The sequence below is a fragment of the Canis lupus genome, chromosome 15 (assembly GCF_048164855.1).
Source record: "Canis lupus baileyi chromosome 15, mCanLup2.hap1, whole genome shotgun sequence".
Lineage (NCBI taxonomy): Eukaryota > Metazoa > Chordata > Mammalia > Carnivora > Canidae > Canis > Canis lupus.
In genome coordinates, this window is record NC_132852.1 from 58,877,551 (window position 1) to 58,895,473 (window position 17,923).

The 17,923-nt window shown below is 38.0% G+C and overlaps 1 protein-coding gene across 6 annotated transcripts in view; it reads left to right on the forward strand.

Annotated features, from left to right (window-relative positions):
- CNTNAP2 (contactin associated protein 2) overlaps positions 1-17,923 on the forward strand; it is a 1,976,111-nt gene that overhangs the window by 1,316,357 nt on the left and 641,831 nt on the right. The gene's annotated exons all lie outside the window — the stretch shown is intronic.

Sequence of the window (17,923 nt, forward strand, 5' to 3'; positions counted from 1 at the left end):
CAGGTGCGACGTATTATCTTAGAGGCCAGTCTCCAAAGTGCAGGCAGCTGTGAAAAAAGTAAACGATCACTTGTTTTCTGGAGAATGAAACTGAGAAAAGTATGATTTTAGGAAAACATTGCATTGTTTTAAGCTTTTAGGAAAAAATTGCATTGTTTTAAACTCTGAGTTTTTTTTGCAGTTTTTTTGTGCCTACGTGTGTGTATCTGTGTTTCTGGTGCTTAATTATCAGTAGTTGCTTCGGTCAAAAGTGTATCAGAGCCACTTGTGAACTTTCAACCACTACCGTCTGAGTTCTTCAGTTGTCCTTAACGTACAACTGAAAGCATTCTTAAGGCTGCCCGAGATAAATGGCATGTAGAAGAGCAGTAAAATTTAGAGTTCTTTATTATCTATAGGCACTTAATAGTATCTGTTTGCTCAAGAAGTTCGACCTAATTTTTTTTCGTGATAGCTTACTTTTAGCAATGCCTCAGGATGTATGTGTGTGCATGCGTGTGTGTGTGGTTCGGAGTGTAGAAAAATAAAGAATTTCCAAAGGTTGCCCTCAAAATATCTTTTCCAAGAGATCCATATGCTTTGGAGTTCTTGGCAGCAAATTCAGGATGTTGACGGAAAACGAAATCCCTCAGTCTATAGTATAACAGAGTAGAAATAGAGGATGTGCTCTGAAAGAAACAAATGTTCACACTTTTCAGCCTTGCCACTCTTCAGGTAAGTGACTTTGGTGGAGTTAATTGAACTCTTAAGCCTTAATATCCAGGTGTTTGTTTGTTTTTTTTTTTTCATTCAAATAGGCATCATAATGCCTACTATAGGTGAGTGAGAATTTCCTGGGGTCATGTGCTAATGCTTACTATAGGCTTTGATGCACTTAACTTCATACATAGCAAATAGTGTATTGATTATTTTTAATAATAAGCAACTTTAGAAGTGGCATCATGCTCCATCACAGACCGGTGGGCTATTTGCTGCCCAAAATCAGTATTGGATTGAAGGCAATATTGTGGGGAGTACTTACAAAGAAGAGTTAGATAAAACAATATGATATTTTAAAGATTTGATTTGATTTGGTTTTTTTTTTGGGGGGGGGGTTAATGTGCAAAGCCTTGTGGTGAAATTATAGACAAGTGTAACCAGTGGAATCTAAGAAAGTAAAATCTGTGGTTGTGGACATGATTGTTTCAGACAATTGGTGATTCTGCTGTTTGAAGAAAGGAGGTGATTGTGGCTGAGGTGTTGAGGTAGTGCTTAGAGGCAGAAAGACAATTTGAGGATGTCGAAAGAGGGTAAGCAGAAGTCTAGAAGACAGAATATGGATGACCCTTTAGGTCATGGTCAGAAGTAGCTCAGCAAAAGCTGAGTTCAGTAAGAACAGTAAGGAATAAGGTTGGAAAGTACATGGGAGAAACTGGGGCCAGGGAGGGAGTGGGACTTGAGGGGGGGTGCATGAACTAAGTGTTCTGCTGTGGAACTGGGATTTTTTTTTTCCCCTGAAGGCTGGTGCTTCTCAGACTTCAGCAGGCATTGAAATAACCTGGGACATTAATAACACACAGATTGCTGAGCCCCATTCCACAGGTTTCTGATTCACTGGGTCTGAGGTGGGGCTCCAGAATTTTCATATGTAATGAGTCCAATGGGCTGAATTGTGTCCTTCCAAAATGTGTGTGATGAAATCCTAACCCCAAATGTGACTGAATTTCAGACAGAGCTTTTAGTAGGTAATTAAGGTTAAACAAGTTCATAAAGCTGGTGAGATTGGCGGCCTTATAAAAAGAGGGAAAGCCAGTTCTTTCTCTCTACCACATGAGGACACAGTGAGAAGGCAGCCATCTGCAAGCCAGGATGAGAGCCCTCACCAGAAACCCAATTGGCTGACAATGTGATTGCGAACTTCCAGCCTCCAGAACCATGAGAAAACAAATGTGTGTTGCAAGCTCCCCAGCTGCGGTATTTTGTTTAAAGCCTGAGTGAACTAATAACATGAGTTCCCAGGCAATGACAACATTGCTGGTGTAGAGACCACTCTTTGAAAACCACTGCTGTGGGCCATGGGAAACCTTCCAAGTCCCTACGGCCCACCTGTTCTTCCATGTGTTTGCACTTATATAGCCTCTTTTTTTACTGGATCTTGTTTTCGATGCATGGAAAAGCCAACCAAGGATCAAAGAAAATCCAGGGCACTGGGTACAATTAGTGACTTCCTCGGCACTGAGTTTCACAAGTGAATGCTCCTTATTGAGGTGCATTCCAAAGATCTCAATTTGTCTTCAATCTTCAGGGTGTGGACGAGGGTGAGGGTGAGGGCAACCTGCTGACCAGAATAGTAGCTGATACCATCAGCTTTATCTTCTTACATGCTTCTCTTCAACTCCAAAGTCAACTGCCACTTTTGAAATTTTGCTCTAGTGGTTCCAAAACACAATATGACTTTTAAATAAGTTCAGTTCACAGTTTGGGCACTGTGAGAATTAGGTCAGAAGTAAGAGAACGAGTCTGCCTCTAGTGCTCCTGGCCTTGCTCTCCATTCCTTCTCTCTTCCCTCTGTCTCTTCCCCACAAACCCCTCAGAAGCCTATGTTCCTTTTCAAAACCGGCGGTTCCTAAAACATCAAGAAAAAGAAGATAAACTTGTTTTTAAACAGTATTTTTGTATATTTTCTAGTAATAAGCTAAACATACTTCTTGTCAACCTCCAGATGCCTTTTCAGGGGGAATAAATACTAAATTGAACTCTAGAATTAATTGTTCATCTGCACATTCGCAGATTATTTTCTTGTGATTCGACATTTGTAGACGATTATTGTACTTAATAGTTTATACTTTGAAAATAAGTTTATCATATGCTGCTTGCCTAAATGTGCATATACATGAATACAAATTTCACTCACCAAAGATTAATGCTTAATAAACTATTGCTGATTGGAATGAAATGAAAATACATAATTTTAAGTATTACCTCATTCTACCTTCAGGCAATTGTTTTAAACAATAGCGTGCGTCAGAATGCTCAGGTTTGTCAAAATGCTGATTCCTGGGCCACACTCCCATTTGATAGAACTTGGTTGGGGCCCAGGAATGTTTGCTCTTAAAAAAACCATCCATTTGTAGTTCTGTGAACCATACACTAAGAAACGCCATTTCTAATTTACAGTGTGAAGATCTCTCATGGTAGACTTTAAGGTTTCAATATTCTTTTTTTTTTAATTTTTTTTTTTATTTATTTATGATAGAGAGAGAGAGAGAGGCAGAGACACAGGAGGAGGGAGAAGCAGGCTCCATGCACCAGGAGCCAGACGTGGGATTCGATCCCGGGTCTCCAGGATCGCGCCCTGGGCTAAAGGCAGGCGCCAAACCGCTGCGCCACCCAGGGATCCCAGGTTTCAATATTCCATTTTAGAGAAGATTAAAGGAAATATTAGAACTTGTCTGGCCAATTAAAAGAAAACAGCATACATAATTACCTACTCCTTCAGCTAAACTAGATTGGCATTGTATATTTATTAATCCTTTCATAGACCAGTCTCTAAATATTCTACAGTGAATTTCAGCCTTCCCTTCTGAGTCATTCTTCATACTCCCAATTTCTGTTTCCCAGGGTAGTTAGATCTATAGAACAGCTGAAGCAAAGAAAGGGAGTAGTTGGTGTAGCGAGTGTTTCTGTATGATTGTGTTCTGTGTATGTCCAAAGAAGAAAGAATACAATTTAATAAAAATCTTTAATTTGCTGTTTTAAGGAGCAAATGTTTGCTGTAATTGGGTTCTTTTTTTTTCCTCCTTCCTGATAACAGTCAATTTTAAATATCCATTTACCCGTTCTTAACTAAGACTGAATTATATTGGAACTTCTGTAGTAGTACTTGTGACATCTGTTTGAATACAAAGTATATTCATTATAGTCATGGCAATTAAAATGAATATCAAATGAGTTTGTAATAGCTATGCACTTAAAATGTTATTCTTTATTTTAAGAGCCTTACCCTCAAGAGTTCATTTGGGGCTCTATAGTTTCTAATGATACTTAGGATAAAGAGTTGATTTTGTATGCATATGGACCTCATTTTTATTTTGATAAATGTTTGGTTGTACCATACCATTAGCCAACAAATGTAGAATTGCTCATTATTGGTTTCTCACAAATTTACAAGGGCAGTAATATATTTCTTGCAATGTTATCTCTTCTTTTATTACCGCAAAATTTTAAAAATGGAATCAATTTTAAAGTAATAATTTTGCCATTCTTTACGGTCATATCTATTCTTGCCACGTTACTATTAATTCAGCTATTCTTAATCAGCTTTGTAAAGGACATAGAAACAAGACAAATAAGGTTATTTTATTCCATAGAGGAGCCTGTTTGTAGGGAGGCCTACCAATTTGGGGATGAACAAATTCTACCTACACAAAGAAAACCATTAATGGGTATCCAAAACCAAAGGATGTTAACATGTTTTATATTTATATCCCCAGAACTGCAAATGTTGTAATATATGAACTTATGAAAGACAGAAACCATTAAACAATGAAATCTACTTCTGAAATAAATATCTTAAGAACCTGAATTTGTTAAGTTAGATATCAAGAGAAAGTTTCATTAGGTTATACTTAAGAAATGCCTCAGTCAACAATCCTAATACCTTTAAATAATATATTTTCCTATATTTGGACACAACCTATTAGCCTGCTTTTTTTTTATAAGCTTGCTTTATAGTGCTTATTTGTTTACCTTAAATCCACTAGAATCATATATTTATATTACAAAACATTATACTTTCTAATTAAGATTTTTTTTGTTGAAATATTCCTTACATCTATAAAGATGTATTTAACTATAGAGGTGTAAAGTTGATATGGTTCTTGTTGTTCTGACTATATTTAGTGTTGTTTTCATTGGTTTCCAGTGCTTCGTTTCCTTTAATTTCTCAATATAGTCTTATTCTCATAAGTCATAGTTTTATTGTTTCTTTCATTGGAAGAAGCAATATAAATTATCCGTCCTTTTGGGTAGTTTACTATTAGATTTTATATCTATTGAAAAGGAATTATGTTCACAATTTTTGCCTGTAAAGTAAGCTGTGTAAAATTCAATATACTTTGATGATACTAAACTGTGATTTAGTGGCATCCAAAAGACAAGAAAACATGACTCTTGTATTATAAGTTATATAACCTATTTTTAGAAAAAAACTTTTAAACTTTGGGGAAGTTATTAAAAAAGTGAATTTTCTAAGTTGGCATTATGCATAAGAAAGCATCATGTTTAACTCTTGAAACAACATAGATAAAAACATTGCTTGATGGCACCTAAAGATTAGCATTTTCATTGTGTCTGGTCAGTATGTTAATCAAAAGATTAATCATTTATCTAATTAATTATTGTGTTAAATGATTGTACTAACACTGGAGGATGCAGTTAAGTGGGACAAATAACTAAGAGATAAAATTAGGGGATCAAATCTAGTTATATTCCACCCCCAACCAACTAGACTCTCTGTAGAGGACACTGTGGTGAAAAGGGACAGAACGGTCACAGGGAAAATAGAGGCTATTTCAGCAGTATGTATAGGAATTGATGAAAGCCTCAACTGGAACAATGAATGAGGTTATCAATCAGTCTACAAATATTTATTGTTTCTTGTGTATCAGGAATCATTACATGTAAGCTGACATGTGGATTCATCAGTTAACTAAGAAAAAAAATGGCAAGGGGAATTCTAGGTTAGAGATGTCAGAATGTGCACTCATTGTGAGATGAAGGTCAGAGAACATGAACTTGGGAGGAAAGGAGAAAGATCAGAACGGTTAGAATAGATACACTGAAGGTGAGAGAGAAAGAGGAAGGAGATGAAGGAGAGTCTGCAGGACTGTAAGGATTTCACTCAGAGGCAAGCAGGATGGCTTTAAGTGGGGGATTCCAGCTGTCGGGTGGAGAACAACATTCAGGAAGCATGGGTTTGCAGGAAGAGAATATCCCACACAGTGACACTGAAGTATGGGTGACACTGGATGTCAGAGAGGCTCCCTGGGCCCTGAGAGGGAAAACTCTCCTTGAAGTGTAGGTAGGAGAATCAGCACAAGCCATGATTGCTTATCTACAGAGTAATGTTAGGAGAAGGGAAAGTGCGATCTTCCCTTGTGCCCAGGAGTAAAGATAAAGTGGATGACTACGAGTAATTGTAATGCCCTCATCAATGACTCCAAGAGATCCCAGGAAGAGCAGGGAAAGAACATTGAAGGAAAGAAAACACTAATTTGAAAAGGTAATCCACTTGAAGAAGTGGATTCAGCTAACAGGACTCCAAGTGATGATCAGAGCAATAGGAAGAGAGGCAAACTAGGAAATCCTAACAATGAGGAAACTAAAGCAAAGGAGTGTTTAACGATAAGCAAATAGAAAGAAAGAGAAAGAAGAAAAAGAAGAAAGAAAGAAAAGAAAAGAAAAGAAAAGAAAAGAAAAAAAGAAAAGAAAAGAAAGAAAAAAGAAAGAAAGAAAGAAAGAAAGAAAGAAAGAAAGAAAGAAAGAAAGAAAGAAAGAAAGAGAGAGAGAGAGAGAAAGGAAGGAAGGAAGGAAGGAAGGAAGGAAGGAAGGAAGGAAGGAAGGAAGGAAGGAAGGAAGGAAGAAAGTAAAAACAAAACCAAAAAAAAAATGAAGGTGTGGTCAGTCATGAGACAGCATACCAAGCCAAGCCTTGGCTTTGGCTATTTGGAGGCTGCTGGAGTTTCCTGTCAGTGGGGTCTGGTGGTTAGAGCCACTAAAGAATGAATAGAAAAAGGAACAGCAAGCGAAGGTCTTCAAGAACTTCCATAGTAACGGGGGATGGCTCAATACAGAATTGCTGCTTAATCAGAAGACAAGCTGCAGCAAGGGTTTGGGAATTTTTTGTATTTTAAAAAATGAGGGAGTTATGAGTAAGTTTATAAATGGAGGAGGCAGTGGAGAGGAAGAGGCTAAAGATGTAGAAGAGGAATGAAGGAACCCCAGGAGTGACAAAAGAATATGGAATTTGCCTTGGCAGGGGAAAAAAAAAATGAAAATCTGCTCTGAGAAAAGAGATAAAGGAAAGAATAGAGATTTTCATTAAATTCTATTGACCAACACCGGTCTTGACATTTTATCTCCTTTAACTCTCAGAGTTATGTGAACTAGATTTTATATATGTCCAGTTTGCAAAATAGGGCTTAGGGAGGTGAATAAACTCACTAAAGGTCACAGTAGCTGGAAGTGAGGCAGCAGGGTTCAAATGCAAATCTATCTTCTCACAAGACTTGCCTTCTGACTCTCTGAGGAGAGCATGAACATATGGAAAGGTCAGTGCCCCCCACTCCCCGCAAAGTGAGGTTAGAGTGACCCCCCCCAGCAGGATCTACACCCATCCCATCTCTTCCTCCACTATGAAAGAACGTTTTCCTTCATGCCATTTACTTTCTGTCTCTGATTAGAAATGCTCTTTGCCAAGTGACCTTTGGTCAAGACCAATATTTTTGATTAATAAATTAATCTTAAGGGCAAATTTGCTGAGGACAGCTTGACTGACCTCTACTAAAAGTACTGCATTTCAAGGTGCCAACTTTTTGAGCTTTGAGGTGTGACTTTGAAGAACATTGACCTTCTAGAACTTAATGAAGACTTTTTATTTCTGCCATTTTATTTTCTGAGTGCCTTTTTTTTTGATGACTGAAATAAGAATGGAGGGAGGCTTTGAAGTAATCCTATAACACACTGTGAAGTTTGGAAACTGTCTTCTCATATAATTAAATCATAAATATTTTTTGTTCGTGTGTCATCTTTGAAATTATCCACAACAATGACATAAGATGAAGATAAACCTAATTGATTGTGTAAATTATGTTTGAAAGTACCTCTCTCCTCAACAGGATACTGGAAAAGAAAAAGAGAATTTTACTATAAAAATCCCTTGCAAATCTCTAGAGCTTTATTAAGAAACATTCAGCAAAGATTTGTTAAATAGATAAGACTCTGCTAGGTGCTGTGAGAATGAAGGAGAGCAAAGAATAGTTCTTAAATAGCATTTGCCTCAAATTTTAGAAACATTTTTTTGTAATGAGAATAAAGTCATTTTGTATATGATATAAACACAGAAGGAGTCTTACTGGGATATCTTGGATAAAAGATTGAATATACAGAGAACTCAAAACAATTTCTAAATAAATTGATATGTGTATTTTATACTGGGGAGAAGGTCAGGAGTTGTTTGGAGAAGCCTAGGAGAGAGGGATTTTGAGTTCCATGGTCCAGTGTACCAGTCCAGGTTCAACCAGAGAAATAAAACCAGTAAGAATATATGTATTTATAAATTTATTACAAGGAATTGGCTTATGCAGTAGTGGGACCTGGCATTGCAAGTCCAACATGAGGGCAGACTGGAACTCTGAGGAATGAGAAGAAAGCTGCTGCCCACAGGTAGAATTTCTTCTTCAAGGAAGACCATGGCCTTTCATCCTTTCTTTCAGCTGATTGAATCAGGTCTGTCCAGTTTACGATCACCTACTCTCTCTTACTTAAAGTCAGTGGATAATGAACTTCACGACATCTACAGAATACCTGCACAGCAACACCTTGATTCGTGTTCATGCGATGACCGGGCACTGCAACCCAGGTCAGTTTGCACATTAAACTGATCATCGTAGTCAGCAAAGATTTTTTTTTTTTTAAGTGAACAACTGAGAAACCCATTTCTAGAGTAGCAATAATTTATTCCCTCAATTGTGGAACATACAGCTCTCTCTGTCAACGTAGACAGGTCAGATCGACCTGTTAGCAGTGTTGGGAAACCTTTCATTCTCCTGTCTCTCCATTTATGATGAGGGCACACATGTCAAATTGACAAATAAATATCATTTCATATGGTAATAGCAGTGGTGATTTGAAGGAGTCAAGTACATCAACTTAAGAAGTCAAAACCAAAGGTTTTCCTTTTCCCTGTGTTGTCTCAAAAAAGAATTGTGGATGCCTTTATTCCATATTTTAACCAAGGTAGCCTGTGTCCACCAGGGATCTGGCAATATTAACTCATTGTTGGCTCAGAGCTCTACCTAAAGGAAAGCATCTCCATTGATCCAAATGAGCGTACTTCATATACATAACCTTAGGAAAGCTGCAGAATAGTTCCCTGACTCCATCCACATTATTTTGCAGTGTTTCTCTGGGTTTGCTTTTATAATTGAATCAAATCCCACTGCCATGCAAACTAACAGCAATGTTACGGAAGCTCAGAGAAAGTTGAAAGAACTCACTTTTTTAAAAGAATGGATAAGAATGAGATAATACACCAGTTTTATTTCAAAGGCCATATTCTCAAGTTTTGTTATTTCCCACCAGTGAATGACAGAACTTCTCTAAAATAATAAGTCTCCAAAAAGGCAGCTGGATTCTATTATCTGTTTGCCTATGATTTACCAAAACCACTTTTTATAGGACAGTGATTAATGTCGCAGAGTGTTAGTCAAATAGAAATGCCATAGCTATTTTGACCTTCACTCGGTATCTTAAATTCTCTTAAAGAACTCTTTTTTTTCCCTATTGGTACTGAATTTGAAATTCAGGCTTACTGTATTGTCCTCTTTAGTCTTAGACAAATAATATTTTTTTTGACAAATAATATTTTAAACCTCTAAATTAAATTATGATGAAAGGAGGAGAAATGACATTAGTGTTTATTAATTGCTTACCACAGACATTTATATAGATTGGCTCATTATATCTATCCCCCAAACTTTGTAAATTATATATTATTATTTCCATTTTATACCTGAAGAAACATATGACTTTGGGAGGGTTAATTCACGAAAGGTAAACAGTAAAAATGGTGCTTAGAGTCCAAACCAAGATTAAGATCTAGGCTCATGTGCCTCTAGACTCGTATATATTTTCTAACAATATGTTAAAAAAAAAAAAAAGGAAGGGAGGGAGGAGATGGTAGAGAGAGGAAGAGAGAAGGAAAGAGAACAAAACAAAGTGGGGTCACCTAATAAGCTAATTGGGGAAATTTAAATTTTTTTCCTAAAGTGTAAAATTAGGATGTGCTTTTAGCACAATTAAAACAGAAGAATGAAGCACTTTGTTAAGCAAGAAGCCAAAAGGGACTTTTATGAGATCTTGCAACTGCTTCATTTTGAAATTCTACCTTTCCCCCACCCCCAACATCTTCGATTTGGCCCTGACAAGTATATTAAAAAATATGGTTTAGATGACAATTTGTTTGGAACCATATTGAAAAACATTTGATGTGAAAGAAATAGGAACATGCCTCTCTTTCTATAGAGCAACTTGACTTTCATGTTTTAATATCAAGGTATTTCAAACAGAACAGGTGAATTGTATATTGATGAAATAGAAAAATGTTGCAAAAGGTTATCCACTCTTCAGACGAGATATGAAAACAGAATGTTGACGTTTTCTTTTTCTTTTCAGAAGAAACTCACACACTTGAGCCTAACACACATGCCATGCCCAACGCTGCATTCTTACCTTATGAATTTGCTGTTGACAGATTGCTCAGAGTTCCTGTTAGAATGGGGAAGGGCAGAGATGACCAGGCTGCCTGTGGGTGGGCAGTGCCTGAAGGGTGGCCCTAGGACACTGACATGGAAATAAAAGTCAGCCAACAGAGACAGAAATCTATTCTCTTTCAACAGGGAATTGTTTTCTGTCAAAAGAATAAAATAACTCTCAGTCCAGGCTCATAAGTGGGAGGGAGAATGGACAAGGGGAGGTGGCTCGTGCTGGGTAATAGGAGGAAGGGGTCTCAGTATGCAGGCAGTGGAGGCAAGAGCCCGGGGCAGAAGGACGAAGCCAGAAGGAATATGGAGAAGTAACTAGACCAGAACAGCCCACTCTGCATTCTGTCCAGCCAGACTGTGGATTATATTTAGTGTCTCGTGGTTTTTACAAAATCGTATTGATCTAGTTAGACCCAATGTTAAAATCAATTTTCTTTCTTCTTAGAAGGCAGCCATGTAAAGGTCTCCAGAAACCAAAATTCTTTTATTTTGTTCCATTGCAAAACATCAAGATGGTAAGCTGATGAAAGCAACAAAATTTCTTAGGATCAATGCTATGAGATTGGCAAATCTATTAAACGAAGCTTGGGAAGCCCAGGTGGCTCAGTGGTTTAGCACCGCCTTCGGCCCAGGGTGCGATCCTGGAGACCCAGGATCGAGTCCCACGTCAGGCTCCCTGCATGGAGCCTGCTTCTCCCTCTGCCTGTGTCTCTGCCTCTCTCTCTCTCTCTGTCTCCCATGAATAAATAAATAAAATCTTTAAAAATAAATAAATAAACGAAGCTTAATATATAATCATGGATAGAAGTTTCAGCTCTGCTAACCACAGTTATGAGTTTACATGAAGAGAACCGGTGAAATAACTCATAAATTTTAGTTTAAAAATAGGAAGTATTAATGAAATAAAGCCCACCAAAGCAGAGGACAAGTGTGTACTTCCTAAATGAACAATCACTACCCACAGGTCTCGTAGACTTTCAGAGATGACCTGAATTCTGGAATCACTAGATGCATACTATCCAAACTCATAAAAAGCAACAAAAACATGAATCAATATAGTAGATTATTTTAATATAAATACTTGGCATTGAAATGTTATAACGTTTAAGATTAGAGTGTAACTAATATCTAAAAGCATATCTGAACATGATAATGAAGTTACAAGATATTCAACGGCAGTGACTTCTTTCCTCCTTCCATACCTGGAGATGTTATTCTTCTTCCTTCTAGTCTTACAGTAGATATTGTTCAGTTTAGGAAAAGGATCCACCTTCACTATTTATACGTGTACATGTATTTTTTTCACCTGATGGGGTATATACCCGTGCATCTCTGTGATAATCTAAGGTATCTCTATGTGTTCTAAATACCACACACACACACACACACACACACACACACACACCCTACCTGGTTCCAGAAATAACTTGGTCAAGCAGAATTCCTCCATGAAACTGATTAGTTCTGATAGACTTCTTGAAAGTAACAATTCATAGAGCTTATTTGAAATGCAAAGAAATCGAACTACTTATATGGAGTAGGTATTTGCTACTGAAGTTGAACACCATCATTTGTGGGGAAAATAATCTGACTGGAAATAGCTAAAAATTGGCTATCATTTACTACATTGTTAACTACAAGTGAATTTCAGCTCAAAAGTGACAAAAGTGGAAAAAATTAAAAGTAAATGTAACTTGATACCATACAGTTGGCGCCAGAGTATTTTACCAAGAACAGATAGATACATATTCAGTGGAGAGGGGTCAGCTTTGGTCAAATATGAGAAATAAAGATCTAAAGTAATACAGACTAAATATGAATTTAAAAAAATTAATCTGGAGTAAGAATAGCCCAGAAATATATAACCAGTTTTGTTTGTTTTTTTTTTAAAGAAGTGATTTTCTGCTACCACTAAGGATTGCTGTTATCCTGTTTTGAGCATCACCTCAAGACAGGGACAATCTAACCCAGGAGAAATGTATAAAATATGTATAGGCATGGTTCAGAGAAATTTTTAAAAAGCATAAGTGATCTGAGGAGGAGAAATACAATTGGGATTATATATGTAGGAGAAAGGTCTATTAAAAAAATAAGTCCTTGAGAAAATAAAAATAATGCTGAACTGCCTTGAAAATTTCATTTTTAATAAGAAAGTAGAAAGACAAAGACATTGGGCTTCACTTATATTAGAAAGGATTTAGTGGAGATTTTATCTGAAGCAACTTCTTAGGATAGCGTAGATGAAATGCTTGTCTATGCGTAGAAGTTTCAGAAAGGAAAAGAAACGTAGCTTGCATCAAATTCCAGTAGCTGGAATTACATCATGTGGAGAAGCCTCGAAGGCTGTCTCTCAAGATATCTGACATTACCTTAATGAGTTTTCTATGATTCGAAGTCAGATTCTTTTGATAGAACTTGATTTATCAGCACACTCTAGTTGGATCTCAAATATAATCAGAGTCTGCGAGATTGAGATCCACCATCAAAATGCCACTATATATTAATTTAAAATGAGAAGAATAACTGCTGAAGGGATAGGATGGTCTGGCCAGCACCTTCTATGCAGGCAGGGTACACAGAGAGACAAAGATAAGCCAGGATGCCAACGTATCAATTTGTAATGAAAAATGGAATGCTGGAGGGACTGGACGCTTTTGTTCTCTACCCTGCCAAATCGCTCCCTGTAGGGCTACCATCTGGGGATTCAAATTAGAATCAGATGTTTTCTTGTGCATGGACTTGGACCACGAGGAATGCATTAGGTTTTGAGAGAAGGACTAGGCTCTCTTTGGACCATGGAACCCTTTCTCTGAGGCTGCAGTTATGCAAAGTCTGTCTCGTTCACTGCCCTCTTACCTCCACATGGGCTGTCTGTCTAGATTCCTTCAACTCTATTATTATTTAGCTCTATTAATATGTTCAATCAGATTACAGTGAAGTCCTGGTGACATAGTGGTAATTTTGTTCCAGTCCTTGCTTTGCATTGATATTTTGATTCAACTAGCAGAAGATGATCTTATCTTTAAGACTCTTCAGGGACGTTCTCAAGACCCCATACCTGACAACCAAAACCAGAGATGATTTCTTAAAGTTCCTTCCAGTCCTCTATTTTTTTTTGGGGGGGGGGGTGGGGAATGTTTCTTGTGCTGTATTATCGCACACAGATAACCAAATTTCCTTTTGGAAAGACAAAGGAAAGGAAAGTTGGGTGGATTTAGAAGACGTGGCCTACGTATAAGAAAATCCTTAGTGTTTTTCTAGTTCTGAGAGGAAAATCATCATCGTTTTGATTGAGATGTTTGCATTCATTGCCCGGAAACTTGGTTTTGGCTCCCCATGGGGATCAAATGGAATATGCAGATAAAGTACTTTACTTCTTAGTAGCTTTTATAGATATTTTGATCATTTTCATCATACTAGAGCTTCCAATTTGGAACTGACTGTGAAGATGAAGAAGCTCTTGCTCAGCAAAAAAGTCTTAATGTTCAACCATCTACTCCCTGGAAGCTTTTGTGATAGCACACACTACCACGATGGAGAAACCATTGAGGTGAATGAGCCTTATGACTTATCCATGTGTTACTGCTGAAAATAAAAGGCAGGCCATGTATGGTCTGTATGGAACTCCACTGGAAAGCTATCATATGATAATACAAAGCAAGATAAGGTGGAAGAAATATAAATGGGACTGACTGGAGAGTAATACAATTAATTTATAGCCAGACATATTAAATTTGTTTAAGATTGACAGCAGATTTACCCCTGGGAAGGAGAAGGAGAGAAGGGAATGGATTTTATTTTAAAGAGCTCCTGAAACCTACTAGGATGTGCCTAATGAGGTGATGTAATATAAAACATCACTTGATGTGAAATTTGCATAATGCCTTTTTTCCCTAAGAGATTGCTTTGAAAGAATAACAAAGAAACTGAAATGAGGTGGAAAACAAAATAACAAAACACAAATATTTTCTCAGTGTTTGCAAATATTAAAAATAATTTCCCATCTTCTGATTCATTTGTTCTCCTGAGAGCCCACCTGGATGTCCTCAGAATGTAAAATGATACTTTAATTAATACGTTGGGATTTAGATTTCTCTATAACTATGCCACTTGTATAAAAAAAAATGTTCATGTCTGGTTATGAGCCAAGCAAGGCAGTGGTCGTGTGAATTATGCCATGTTGTGCAGGACCAGACAAATACCTATACACACCTTTGATTTATGCACAAAAGTTGTAAATCAGCCAGCCCTTATCACAGTGGTCCAAAGAAGTCTGTCTTTTGCAGTTTATTCCCTCTGCTTTGCACCTTTTTTTTCTTTTAATAGAGAACCCTCTCTACCTGGAGGTGCCTATTTTCTGGCCAACTCTGCTTCTCAAACTAGAAAACAATTTTAATGCTCTCATGTTTAGGCTACACTGTTATCCCAGCGCCATGTTTCTCCTCCCATTGCTGCTCCCTTCACAATTTCATAGGAGACCTAGCGCTCATATTGCCTTGCTTTGAAATCTTCCCTACAGAGATGGCAAAGACTCCACCACATTTTACATTTGTTGCTTAATTAAATTTTAGCATAAAATTTCCAGCCCCTGCATCACCTTGTACATATTGTTTTATGCATTTAAAACCCTTCATATTTGGGATCCCTGGGTGGCTCAGCAGTTGAGCACCTGCCTTTGGCCCAGGGCGTGATCCTAGAGTCCCAGGATTGAGTCCCACATTGGGCTCCCTGCATGGAGCCTGCTTCTCCCTCTGCCTGTGTTTCTGCCTCTCTCTGTGTGTCTCTTATGAATAAATAAATAAAATATTTAAAAAACCCTTCATATTTAATTTTGAAATTACTTTCCATTCCTTCATCTAGTCATTCATTCTCTGAACCGGTGCTTGTTGGCCATCTATTCTCTTTAAGCTACTAAACTAATTATTTTTTTAAGTTTTTTCTAGGTTCAGATAATTATTATTATTATTTTTAAGACTTTATTTATTCATGAGAGAGAGAGGTAGAGACACAGGCTGAGAGAGAAGCAGGCTCCATGCAGGGAGCCTGACGTGGGACTTGATCCTGGGTCTCCAGGACCAGGCCCTGGGCTGAAGGCAGCGCTAAACCACTGAGCCACCGGGGCTGCCCTACTAAGCTAATTATTGTGGCTGGTTAAGAAATGAAGAAGACTGTTTTCCTAAGGGAGGGATCTCCTATTGGGGCTATATTTTGTTTGTTTGTTTTTCTTTCCTTTTTAAAGATTTTATTTATTTATTTATTTATTTATTTATTTATTTAAGAGAGAGCAGGGCAGAGGCAGAGAGAGAAGCAGACTCCCCACGAAGCAGAGAGCCCTGACTCAGAAACTTGATCCCAGGGCCCCGGGATCCTGACCTGAGCTGAAAGCAAATGCTTAATTAAACAACTGAGCCATTCAAGTGCCCCATATTGAAGCTGTTTTAAACAACTTCCTTCTAAAGAGAAGTAGGAAGGTGGGAGACAGGTGAGCCTCTGAAATCACACTGCACACAATACTGGCCCTAAAGGCAGAGTTGACTAAAGTCATTATTAAAGGATGTGTGGGACAGATGGGACCTGGCGCACTCTTCCCTGTCAGCGTCCTCCTGCCCTCAACCCAGCCACCCAACACACATTTTAAAAGGTAAGCTCTTATATCCAGCCACCTGTCGTCAAGGGATTGTTTTCCTGGTTGTGGTTGTTATAAACCTATTATAAACCAGTTTCCTGAAGATGATGGTGTCTATCCTGTGCTGCTTTCCTGTGCCAGGCCCTGCCCTGCCCTCCCAGCCATATTCTAGAGGTAAGGCACCTCCTAACCCAGCCCCAGACTTCCCTAGCTTCAGCGTCTCCCTTCCTTTGTCTCAAGGACCCAAATGGGTTTATTGCACATTTGATGTCATCTTTAGAGAATATACTGTCATTTTCTTTCTATAACCCCTCTTTTCTAACATCCTTGCATTTTAACTCTCAGCTGTATATTTTTGTTTCTGGAGACAGAATTTTGGCCAAAGATATGTCTAACCCCTTTTAGTAAAGGTCAGCTGCCCACTCTGAGGCACAATACACTGGCTAAGGCAGCTCCCTGAGTGCTTCAGTAGAACTTAGTGGTAGTGTGGGCTTTGGAGAAAGTTCCTCTGCTCTGACCTTCCAAATTCAAGGGCTTTCTCTGTGATTGCTTCTCAGTATAAATACCCTCCAGTCTACCGGTCTGCGCCATGACAGAGCACTACCCTAGTGGAAAGTTTGACTTCTATGTCAGTCACCAAAGCCATCTGCCCTTCATATATCTGACACTAATAAAAATAGCAAACGCTAAGTGGACTAGACTCTCAGGAGATGCGTCTTTGTCTTGGCATTCTTGTAGGCTTGCAAGAAAGGCCAATCCTTTCTTAGAAGATTCAATACCAGTGTATAATTCTCAGATGGTACAAATATTAGTCAAATATGCAACAGCCCCAATGTGATTTATGTAACATAAATGCAACATCAGACACTTTACCCAGTAAGTGCCCTCCCCTCTTTAAAGACCCTTTGTCTTTTATAAACCATATTCCAGATTCTGCATCTATGCCACAGCCTACAGGACACCATCCCACTGTTGTCAGGAGTCATTTAGTCCACTGATGGGATGGCACAGTCCCTACATCTGCTCCTGAATCAAGGAGCTGATTAACGGTGCATCACAGCTCTTGGCAAGACTCAGAATAGGAAATAAAATTAAGGTGTAGGGGTTAGGCAGGAAATTCAGATAAAACTACTTGGGAAATGTAGCTAAGCAAGATATAATTATCTAACTTATAATTAGCCCAGAACATCAGGCCTACCATCCCTAAAGGCTTCTTTTTTGCAAAGAGACAAGTGATACCATCAAGTAGCAGATGGTACCCTTGTATGAGTGCGGGTGAATAATGGATACTTCTTACCTTAAGAGTGTAGCCTGCTCAGAATTTGGTTATAGGAATTCCTATTGGCGTTAGCTCATTAGCTTAATAGTTCATTATTTCTGTTTTTCATTGCTTTGGGCTAGTGCAGTTACTACATTAAAAAAAAAAAAAAGAGTTCTGGAAAATTTCAGTAACATCTCTGGGCCTGAAGGCCTCTATCATTCAATCACCTAGAACACCTAGCAAATCAACACAATCAAATTAAAATTTTTATTAATGTATCCAAAGCCAAGGAAGTCAACTGATTCCAACATGACTCCAACAATTTGTGATACATTCTCATTTTATTCCTTAAAAATTCTATGGTGTATTTTTTTTAGAAAAGAGAAAACTATTCAGGTCGAGCGTGTGGGTTTTGCCCCACTAAGTACACCTGCGGCAAAAGACCTTGCATGTGGCCCTGGAAGTAGCACTGTTATTGCAGCATTGTGAGAAAAAAAAATAAGAAAAAGAAAA